This window comes from Marmota flaviventris, chromosome 14, assembly GCF_047511675.1.
Source record: "Marmota flaviventris isolate mMarFla1 chromosome 14, mMarFla1.hap1, whole genome shotgun sequence".
NCBI lineage: Eukaryota > Metazoa > Chordata > Mammalia > Rodentia > Sciuridae > Marmota > Marmota flaviventris.
Genome location: NC_092511.1, coordinates 394118 through 404392, shown reverse-complemented (window position 1 = coordinate 404392; position 10275 = coordinate 394118).

Here is a 10275-nt window from a genome sequence, read left to right as displayed (position 1 = left end):
CAGGCTCCCAGGTGAATGGAGAGCAATCCAGGTGTGCACACACATGGAACACCGCTCAGCCATGCAGAGCAGGTGGGTGGGGCCCATCTGGACCCCAGCTGCACAGCACTCCTAAAAAAGAAGAAGACCGTAGGGTAATAAAGCTATGGAGCAGCTGCCAGCACGCGGTGCCTGAGCGGCCAGGGTTGAGGAGGCAGGCGCCAGCAGCTTTAGAGGTGAGACAGCTCTCCCTCTTGCCGAAACCCAGGGAATTTTCATGGCAGAAAAAGTGAAACTTCATTGTATGTAAGATAAAAAATTCCTTAGGAGTTGGGGGTCCCAGAAGGAAGTCCCAACTGACCAATCACAGGATCTAGTTGTATTTCAAATGTGAGAAACAACTTCACTGAGGGTGAGAAAGGTGCCGGTCCAGAGACTGCAGACACAGTGTTTGTGCAAGAGGCCAGCACAGCGCAGCTCCCAGGACCACCCGGATGCTGGAGCTACAGGGTGGGGGTCAGTAATGACCACCCCACACAGCCTGAACTGAAGAAACTAAGAGGGTGGTGGGCAGAGGGTCAGCCTGCCCCCGGCTGCCGCCGTTTGCAGACAGGCAGGGGGTAGTGCCAAGGTCCGTGCCACAGTGTGAGTGTGGAGCCTAGTGTGGATGCAGATGGCCATGAGAGCCCTGTGCAGAGGCTTTGGGTGGAACGTGCACACCCAGGCTCTGCTGTCGCCCATAGAGCCACGTAAAAGCAGCACTCCAGCCCTGGGTCTTGTCTACCGAGGACATTCTCCAGCAAAAAATCAGGTTCCTTTAGAAAGAGCTGCTTCTAGGATGGGTAGGAAATTCACCATGAGCCTGGACCTCCTGCCTGCCAGGAAGTCAGAGAATCCACACAAGCACTCAAACAAAAGCCACCCTGAGAGCACAGGGCTCCCTCAAAGCCCCTGAAGAACCCACGGTGCGAGCGGAGGATGAGCAACAGAGGAGCCAAAAAACCCCCATGTGAGGAAGGAGGCCCCTGGTCACACTGACGCAGAAGACCAGGAAGCTCATGAGGAGCAGAGCTGCGTCTCCCCTGCAGGTCCACCCACACCCTGGTATGGGGCCTCCATGCAGGGCTGTGGTGTCCCTGTTCTGATGTGGCCGCCACCCCAGCCACGTGCAGCAGGAAAGGAGGGCCTGCTGTGGGGGATCCACCCAGCCAGGGGGTCTCAGCCCAACTCACGGCCACCAGGTACCCTCACAGGGCGTCATGGCATTGGACTGTTCCTCTGGTCTTCCTCCCAATAACCGTGAACGCCATCTTACCTGGAAGAACAGCTGGTGGGCTGCCTGAGGCCTGGCTCAGCCCCGAGCTGTGCTGGCGCTCTCAGGGGTGGTGCAGACACGGGAGGTCCGAGAAGCCACCACTCAGGGAGGGCCAAGGAAGCCCACAGCTAAGTGTCAGGCGGTGTCCTGGGTAGGACCCGGAGCAGAAGAGAAGATCAGAAAGACCCAGGGGAACCTGAACAGACCGTGGGCTCTGGCACCTGAGGACACATCCCACATCCACATGGGCTAGGATCAGTGGACACGAAGCCTCCGGGAAGACCCTGGAGGTGCAGGGTAGCCGGCTCCGCACAGGCTGGGACGGCTGGGCATGAGGCCTCTGGGCAGGCCCTGGAGGTGCACGTGGCTCTCAGGGCACCATCCTGTTCCAGACCCAGGGTCTGTTAAGAGAAAGCCACATGGATGATTCCCGAGAATCTGACAGAATGTGTGAATAAACCCCAGGAAGAGACTGGAGTGGGCTGCCTCTCCCTCTGGAGATGGCCTGCAATCCCTTGGGTGTTACCTGCTTTCCTAAATCTGTGTCTGAAAAGGTAAAATACTGAGCAGAGAACTTGGCCTGATTCTCCCACAAATCACTGCACCTACCTCCAGAAAACGAGGTGTTTCCATGCAGAAGGACCAGCCTAAGGTGGACCCGGTGCTAGGTGTGACCCTGGGTTGACTCCGGAAAGGTCTGAGACTACAGCAGATCCTCATGGAATTAGCTAGAAATCGACAGCAACGGCCACCCAAGGTGTTTGGAATTTTGAAACTCCCTTCCAAACAAACAATGGGAAAGATGTTAAGATCTTACAGTTTCCTTAAGAAAATCAGAAATATTTGGGACTTGATATATAAACACAATGTATCAAAATGTGTGGGAGTGAGCTGACATGATGCAGACAAAGAAGCAGGGAGACTATAGGAGTTATCATGGTCAGCCAAGCTTCTGCTTCGAAAAACTAGAAGGAGCAAATTTTAAAACATAATTAGACAAAAGGAATGGTAAAAATGAGCAAAGAAACAAACAAAAACCCCCATGGAATTGAAAATAGAGAAAATCAACGTTAAAATGAATTTTTTGAAAAGCTTAAAAAATATGGTGATTTTCTAGCAAAACTGACCAAGAAAAAAGAAGAAACTATGAAATATTGAAACTGAATGAAGGAGGTCAGGTCACCTGAGATGCCATAAACTAAAAGGAAGATGCAGGCCTGCTGTGGACAGCAGGAGATGGACCCACCCAGGGGACAGAGCTAGCCAACGCTGAGTGGAAGGACACGGCCACTCTGAAGCTCCTGTCAGGGCCACTCAGTGCACAGTCACAGGCCTTGCCCAGACCAGGAGCTGGGGCCAGGTGCTGCCGCCACGCAGGACGAAGCACAGGGAGAGGGAGCCCTCACTCTGTGAGGCCTGATGGTGGAGATGCCACCAGGCTGGGTCCTGGGCAGCGGTGACTCACACAGTCCACTTCTTGCTGTGGTCAGTTTGTGTTCAGTTGTCAAGACCCCAGAGGCTGTAGATGTGGGACCCCTGCTCCCACCTATTTATATTTCAATAAAAGCAATAAATTCACAAATGTCTCAGATTTACCCTTCATTTCTTTGTCTCTGCTGCCCTGGCCTGGCCACTGACACTGCTGGAGGTCCCCAGTCCCCTCAGGGATGTGCCTTTGGATTTTGGCACGGTGTCGCTCCCATACCAGGGTCATCCTGAATCACACGTGTGGCTGGGCCTCTCCTTCTGCGGTGGCTTCTGCCTTCCTTTAGGACAAACCCCTAGCTTCTCAGCAAGCACCTCAGTGGGCTTCTGCTCACCAGGGCTCCTGCTCTCTTCTCAAGAGCCATTGCCCTGGGCAGGCGGGAGGACAGAGATGAGGATGACCACAGCTCTGTGGCTCTGCGCTGGCTGGAGCAGAGTGGGTGCCAGTGTAGCTGGCACCAGGGGATCTTCTCAGAGAGCCTGGGTCCATCAGCTCCCTGCCACTTCCAAGCCACTGCCCCAGCCCTGCTCATCTGGATCTTCCAGGCCACTGCCCCTGCCCCTTGGCCAGACAGCCCTGGTCATCCCGGGGTTCCACTCAGGTGTGTTTTCTGGAAGCCCCTCCTCAACTCTTGGGTGGGGGGAGTCCCAACAGTGCCAGGAAGCCTTCTCACCTCCAAACTGCTGTCCTGTCCTTGTGCTCACTGCGGATCACCAGACCCTCGAGGGCTGCACTGTTTTCTTTATCTCAGTGTCCTCTGCACCTAACGTGAGCAAGCACACAGTGGGCGCTTGGCCTCTTCAGGGATAAATGGAAGACGCCCTTGGCTCCTGCACTTTGCTCCATGCACCTACACTGCCCACTGCTAGACCTCGGCCTCCCCTGGCCTCCCCGGGCCTCCCCGGGCTTTCTCATGGGCACTGCTCTTTGGAGCAGTGTGTTGCTTCTCTGGGACAGACCTGCCTCCCTCCTCTTCTGATAAATGACATAACCTAATCAATCAAGTTCCATTTATTACAGGTAATTTTGCCTGGATTTCAAAGAAAGCTTATAAAAAATAATTGTTTTCAACAGTCAGAAAAAAGGACTAGGAAACACATTGACTGTGGACATTTTCTGCTAGATTTTGTTGGCTATGTGACTGGTGAGCATGGGTGGTCAGTGGCCAGCATGGTCACACTTCTAAGTTGAATTGTTTAATCTTTGATTTATTGGCTGGTGAAAAATGAGAAAGCAGAAAGTGATTTTTGGTGGCAGGCAGACTGTGTTACTTTGAGAATAGAACTGTGGGAGAAAACTTCAGATGTGTGTTCACCAAACACTCAGATTGATCAGCAGCAGCCTCGCTGCTTACTTTCTCAGATGGGATGAAGTGACCATGTTCAGCTCTCGATCACTGCTTTTCCAGCCCAAGACATTAGCCAGAATTAAGGCAGGAATACAAAGATCTTCCAGCTGGAGCCTGGGGACCCTGGACTGGAGCCCCGGAGGGTTGTCTGTGAAGCCCCATGTCCAAAGCCATCCCACCCTCCCTAGTATTGGACATGGGAGCTGGAACAGAGGCCTGCAGGGGTGTCAGGATACTCCAGTCTGGGCCCTGCATGTCTGTGAAGAGCCTGGCTTCATCCCTAGCTGGAAATAGCCTCAGCTGGAGGCCCTACGAGCAAGAGCTCTCTCACACATGTGTCTTGGCTGGTGAATGGAGCGGATCACATGCAGCTGTGCCCCTGGAGGCCCCCAGCAGGAAAGAGCTTCCATGCGTATCTGCACCAGTGCACAGATGCAAGCGGCACGCACCTGCACCCTCTGGTGCTTGGTGGGCACTGGGTGAGTCTCCTGCAGTGACCCTGGGCATCACCTGCATCTGGGACAGGATCCGTGCTAGTGTGAACTGGATGCAGCTGCCTGTGACCAGCACCTTTCCACCAAGTGGCCTCTCCCTCCTGCTGGTTGTTGCTTGCTTGAGGCCCTGTACTTCTTGATATATTTCTGCCCAAACCTCCTGATCACACTTATTTATTCTTGTCTGACTGTGCCAACCCTCCCCTCAAAGCGAACGATCAAGAATCACTGGCTTCAGGAAGGTGCTCAGGACACTCTCCTGAAGTCAGTTGGAGTCAGGAGGCTCCACGTGCCCGTGGGAGAGGGAGCAAGTCCTGGGCTGCAGCCCCTGGAGGGCTCCCCTCCCTCTGGCCTCATGGCTCAAGGCCATGGCTGCATCATTGGCCCCCGGATTGTGGCCACTGCTCTTGGTCATAGTGGGACCTCCTTCCAGGTGCATCAGAGGGGCTTGGCCAGCACCTGAGGAGCATGGCACAGGGCTGTCCCAGTATTGGCCACCTGAGTGCCCATCATCTGTGGATATTCTCATCTCTCACTGTACAACACGCGACTGAGATGGCCCGGCCAAGTCTGGTGAGGTCTTGAAGCTGCAGTGCCAGCTGGGAGCAGTGGCCACACTGGTCTTCCCAGGACTGTCTTCGGGAAGCAGTCCTGAAAGAAGTAAGTCTGCAGTGCAAAGGGCATCCTACTCAACAGAGTATTGTTTAGAAACAAACTTGCAACAAACCAACCAGAACAACTTTGCCATCAAAAACTGGAAAGGGCTCTCCTGGGATGGCATCCGTACCAGGCCGAACTCACATCTCGGCAGCACAGGGCACCTCAAAGACATCCAGAGTCCAAAAACAGTAGAGACTTATACTTCTGGAACAGATCTGCAGAAAGATGGATGTTTTTATTTTGCAAATAAATCATGAATAGGCTCCAAACTGCTGTCACTTTTAAACCTCCTGAATTAAACAACTGGATCAATTAGATGAATCTTGGTCCCCTCCCAGGGACGCTGGGAGCAAGAGGCCTCATTGTCCTGAGGCTGAACTTGACCATAACAGCCGAGGCAGTGCATGCCACTTTTGACTGAATGGGTAGGTTTTCAACTTGCACGCTCACTCACTGAGCCTGCAGAGACTTCTGACATAATCCACATAACCCTGTTTCTGTTCTCAATCGGCTCCGGTACATACATTTTGCCAAGAGAATCAAGGGAACTGGAAATTCAGTGAGTGTCATGATGTTGGCAAAGTACCCAAGAGACGAAGCAGTGGCCTAGAAACTAGCTGTAAATCCCCCAGAGCACAGGTTGGCTGCTCTTTGCTATGAAGCAGTGAGGGATATGGAGAGAACCGAGGCTTGTGCCTCTGATCTTGGTCCCCAGCAAAGGTACTGTACACCATGACTAGCTTCATAGGCCGTCGACTTCTCAGGGGTATCTCCATCACAGTGGCCAGGCAGGAGGGGCGCACTGTCTGCCAGAGGGAATCATCTGGAAATGAGATGTGTGCCTTTCTTGAAGGCCGGCCTCTTCAGGATACTCTTTCTCCTACTCATTTAAGCTTATAAAAGACAACAGCACACCTCCCGACAGGCTAACATCACTGTCCAGCTAAGACAGCTCTGGACTCCACTTTCCGTTCCCATTTTATGGGTGACAAGTGAGAAGCCAAGCTGCAGATCTGTCACCCACTGCAACATGTAGTAGGGACAATGACGGCCGTGCGGGGGCCAGACCCCTGTTTCCTGGCTCCCTCGCCTCTGTTCTCAGTGCAGACTTGCTGGACACGCCTGGCAGAGGGACCACGGCCCTGCTCTGTGGAACACGTGTTCCCTGCTCTGCAGAACCACTTGTTTTGGCTATGGCTGGAACACATGAGCACTGCTGATTCCTGTTGTCGTTGTCCAGCTGGGGCGTGGGCTCAGGGGACAAATCTGCACCAAGTCGGGCCTCATGCAGTGGGCTCGCTGCAGGCCAAGACCCAGGAGCCCACCTGGACCCCTCCTTTGGGTGCATGTGGGCCATCTTTCAGCTGGCCAAGCAGACCAATGCAGAGGTGCTCAGAGTCTGTGAAGAGGAATTGGCACTTCCTGGCCCAGGGCACTGAGCACAGGTTCTGATTTGAGTCAAAGTCCAGCCCAGGCCCAGGCCTGGCTTGAAGGAGCTCCTCATGGGGGAGAGAGCATGGCAGACATCTTGCAGGCAGTCTGAGGACCCTCTTGGAGTCAGAGTTGGTGGAGGTGGGTGATGCCTGTGTCCTTGGACATGTTCCACTTTCAACCGTGTCAACTGTGCCCACAGAATCACTCATAGCATCTAAGTTTAGTCCCCTAGAGGCCTTCAGTTTGAGGTGTGTTCCGGAGGCAGCGCCAGCTTCTTGCCTGTGTGCATGCAGGTCAACCAAGAGCAGTGGAGCCTGCGAACCCGGCCTTCCCTCAGCAAGCGGCGAGGAGGTGCTGAGAATCCAGAGGGTGGGGCGCGCCAAGTGGCAGCTGGCTTCAGACCCCGATTGCAGGGCTGTACAGAGGCTCCCCTCCCCCTCCTAATGAGATGACCCCAGGTACCTACAGGTGTGAGGAAGCACAGATCCAAGGCCCAAGGGGGTACTTGTGAGGCCCAGAAGGGGGTTTTCAGGCTCAACCAGCCATGTCAGCAGGTCTGAAACCTCAGCGGGGTCCAGAGTCACTTGTGACCACAGGATTCAGGCTGTGCACTGGATTCCAGCCCAAGGCTGTGGCCTTGAGCTGCCATGTGGCTGGAGACATGGTCACACATCCGCAGGGGTGCTGTGTGGTGTAGTAGGCTACATGCAACTGCAGGGGATTGGGACATAAAATAGCAGCAGGGACTCCTGTGTGGAGGGATGTGTCTTCTCTCCTGAGGAAGTTCTCTTTGGGAACTTCTACTTTTGAGGTGAGGACGTCGATAGTGGCAGTGGACAGAGCCTGGAGGATGGAGCTGTGGGGCCGTCCTGGCTTTGCCCTGAGCGTCTAGTCCAGAATCCCGCACACAGGTCCTCATGTCTGGGGAGTAAGCCAGCTGGGCCACCTAGCATTCTTCACCCCTGTCCCCGTGGCAGCCCTCCATGCGCTTACGAGCACTGGGCCTCCTCTACCGCCTTCTGCTCCTTGGGCTCTTTCGCTACAGAGCAGAACAGTGAGGACAGATCAAATCGGAGGCACTCCACACTCAGCCCCAGAGCTGTAGGCAGGTGCCCTTCTCTGTTAGCAGCTGTGAAGGCTGATTCTAGGTGTGTCAGGGCTGGTTAAGAGCTACCTAGAAACTGGACAGCATCCTTCAGCATGGCTGTGAGGGTGCTGCCAGGGAACTTGGGGTGTGCCTGCATGGATGGGTGGGGAAGCTGCACAGCATGGGCAGCAGTGTCCATTACCTGGGCCCAGGGAGGACAGAGGCAGAGGGAAAGGGCAGCTCATGGTCTCTGTGAGAGCTGGGACTCCTGGGCCCTGCCCGAAGGATGCTCTTAACCAGCCCCAATGGCACCTAGAATCGGCCTTCATAGCTGCTAACAGAGAAGGGCTCTGGGGCTGAATGTGGAGTGGGTCTTGCGGGAGACATGGAGGAGGCCAGTTTCACAAGTCCCATCCAGGCCCTCAGGCCTTTGACTCCAGGACTCGCTTGTGTATCCCTCCTGGTTCTCAGGCCTCTGGCCCCGTGTGTTTGCTGGGTCCCTGGAGAGGCTTGTGGGGTCCTGCCTGCTCTGAGTTCTTCCTGCCCAGAACCCTGCCCGGGTAACTGAATGCTGGACTGATGGTCTCCCTTTTGGAAATCAGTAGCATCTTCCTGTCTCTCTATTCTTCCCATCCGAAAGGACTCAGAGAAGGTGACAGTGGCCCACTAGCTTCCTTCAGACATAGGGTCCAGCTTCCTCTTTCAAACCCAGCTCTGAGGAGATGGCAGCCACACTCAACCTGGACAATCCAGCTTCCAGAAGGTGAGGACACAGTGGAACAAAGGCCCAAAGGGTGCATCCCATCCCCGGGGACTCGAGGAGCCAAAGGTGGAGTTTCGTATCTGAAGGGCAGGTGGGAGAGTTGGGCTGGAGGCCTCAGCCCCCCTGAGAAAGGGCACCAGGTAGTGCCCAGCCTCACCCCTGGCACCCACCCAGGCCTTTGGTGACCAAAACCCATACACTGGAAGCCACAGGAGAGGTGACCTGAGGACACTCCAGAGTGGAAGGAAGAGCAGTATGTCCTTCGACACGAGTCGAGAGAGGGTGGTGCCATCAGAGCTGGGCTGTCATCAAGAGGAGGAAGAAGGATTGGAATTGGAAAATGGGATCTACGGGAAAGATCAGAAAGGCCCGAGGTGCCAGGCACAAGGGGCCTTTTGTCATCTGCTGAGGTTTATAGAAGGCAACTGAGCCTTTAAGACCAGGACTGAGGGTTTCCTCTGGAATTAGAGCATGTTTAGAAATAAAACCCATGACCACAATGACAAAAGACAGGAGTGCCACTCGAGGAGGTTTTCACACACGCAAAGTGTCACAATCAATATTCACTCCATATGGTGACCTAAGTGTGCAGACTGTAAGGTCCAGAGGGTCCGTTAGTGAGAAAATCTACAGACAAGTCAGCTTAAAAAATACGAGGAACAAAATAAATACTGAAACACACACAAAACAAAGAAAACTGAAACAGTCCAAAGGAAGACGGAAAAAGAAGAGAGAAATAAGACCAGATGGGAGAGATGGAGAGCAAACAGCCAGGTGGCAGACCAAACCAAGACATCGATAATTACATTGTACAAACTAAGCGCTGCAATTTAAAAAGAGACTCAAACTGGATACAAGCGAAAGCTCTGAACATGTGCTTTTAAAAGGAAGGAGCGGAAGGGTCAAGTTGGCCAGCACCAATCAACAGGAAGCCTAGCAGGTGTGTTGACAGCAGGTTCGGCAACTGCAAGGAAGCAAGAGAGCGGAGATGAGGAGGCCACCTCCTGGGAGAGTTGGGGGTTTCAGAGGACGCATCTGCAAGAATCAGAGGCCACGGAGGCCGTGCGGGTTGTATGGAGAGGCAAACGCACCAGGCACAGTGTGGGGATGTGGGTCTCAGTCATTAGCAGAAAACGTAGATGAAAGATTCCCTAGGGACACAGGATGCCCAAGCAGTCGCCTGTCTGACTTGACTGGCAGGCACTCTCTCCAACAAGGCAGAAGCACACTCCCTGTGCAGGGCAGCTCCGCAGGCTGGACTGCCACACGGGTGCTCAGACCTGCGTCCTCTTTCCATAACGAGGCAGAGTAACAATCATCAAGGGTGAGCTGCTCAGAGTACATTAAAATTAAACCTCGTTTTTACAAATAACCCACAGGTCAAAGGAGAAAATGCAGGAAGTTAGAAAGGTTTCCTAACTTAAAATAATGGAAACACAACTGAGATGCTAATCAAAACGTTTTAAGTGAAGTTCATAGTTTCTAAAGTTCTATTTTTTTTTAAAGAACTGGGCTAATTAAAACACACTTGAGGAAATCAGGAGAAGAAGTACAATCAAGCAATAAACAGATCAAAATTTTCAACACTGCTAGTCGTGGGGTCAAGGTGAACTGCAATCTAGAGAAAGCCTTCACAATAATAAGTGCCACAGTACGTGTTTCACAAAGCAGAAGGGCTGCCTGCCCACCCCCCACAAAGAATGTTCCAG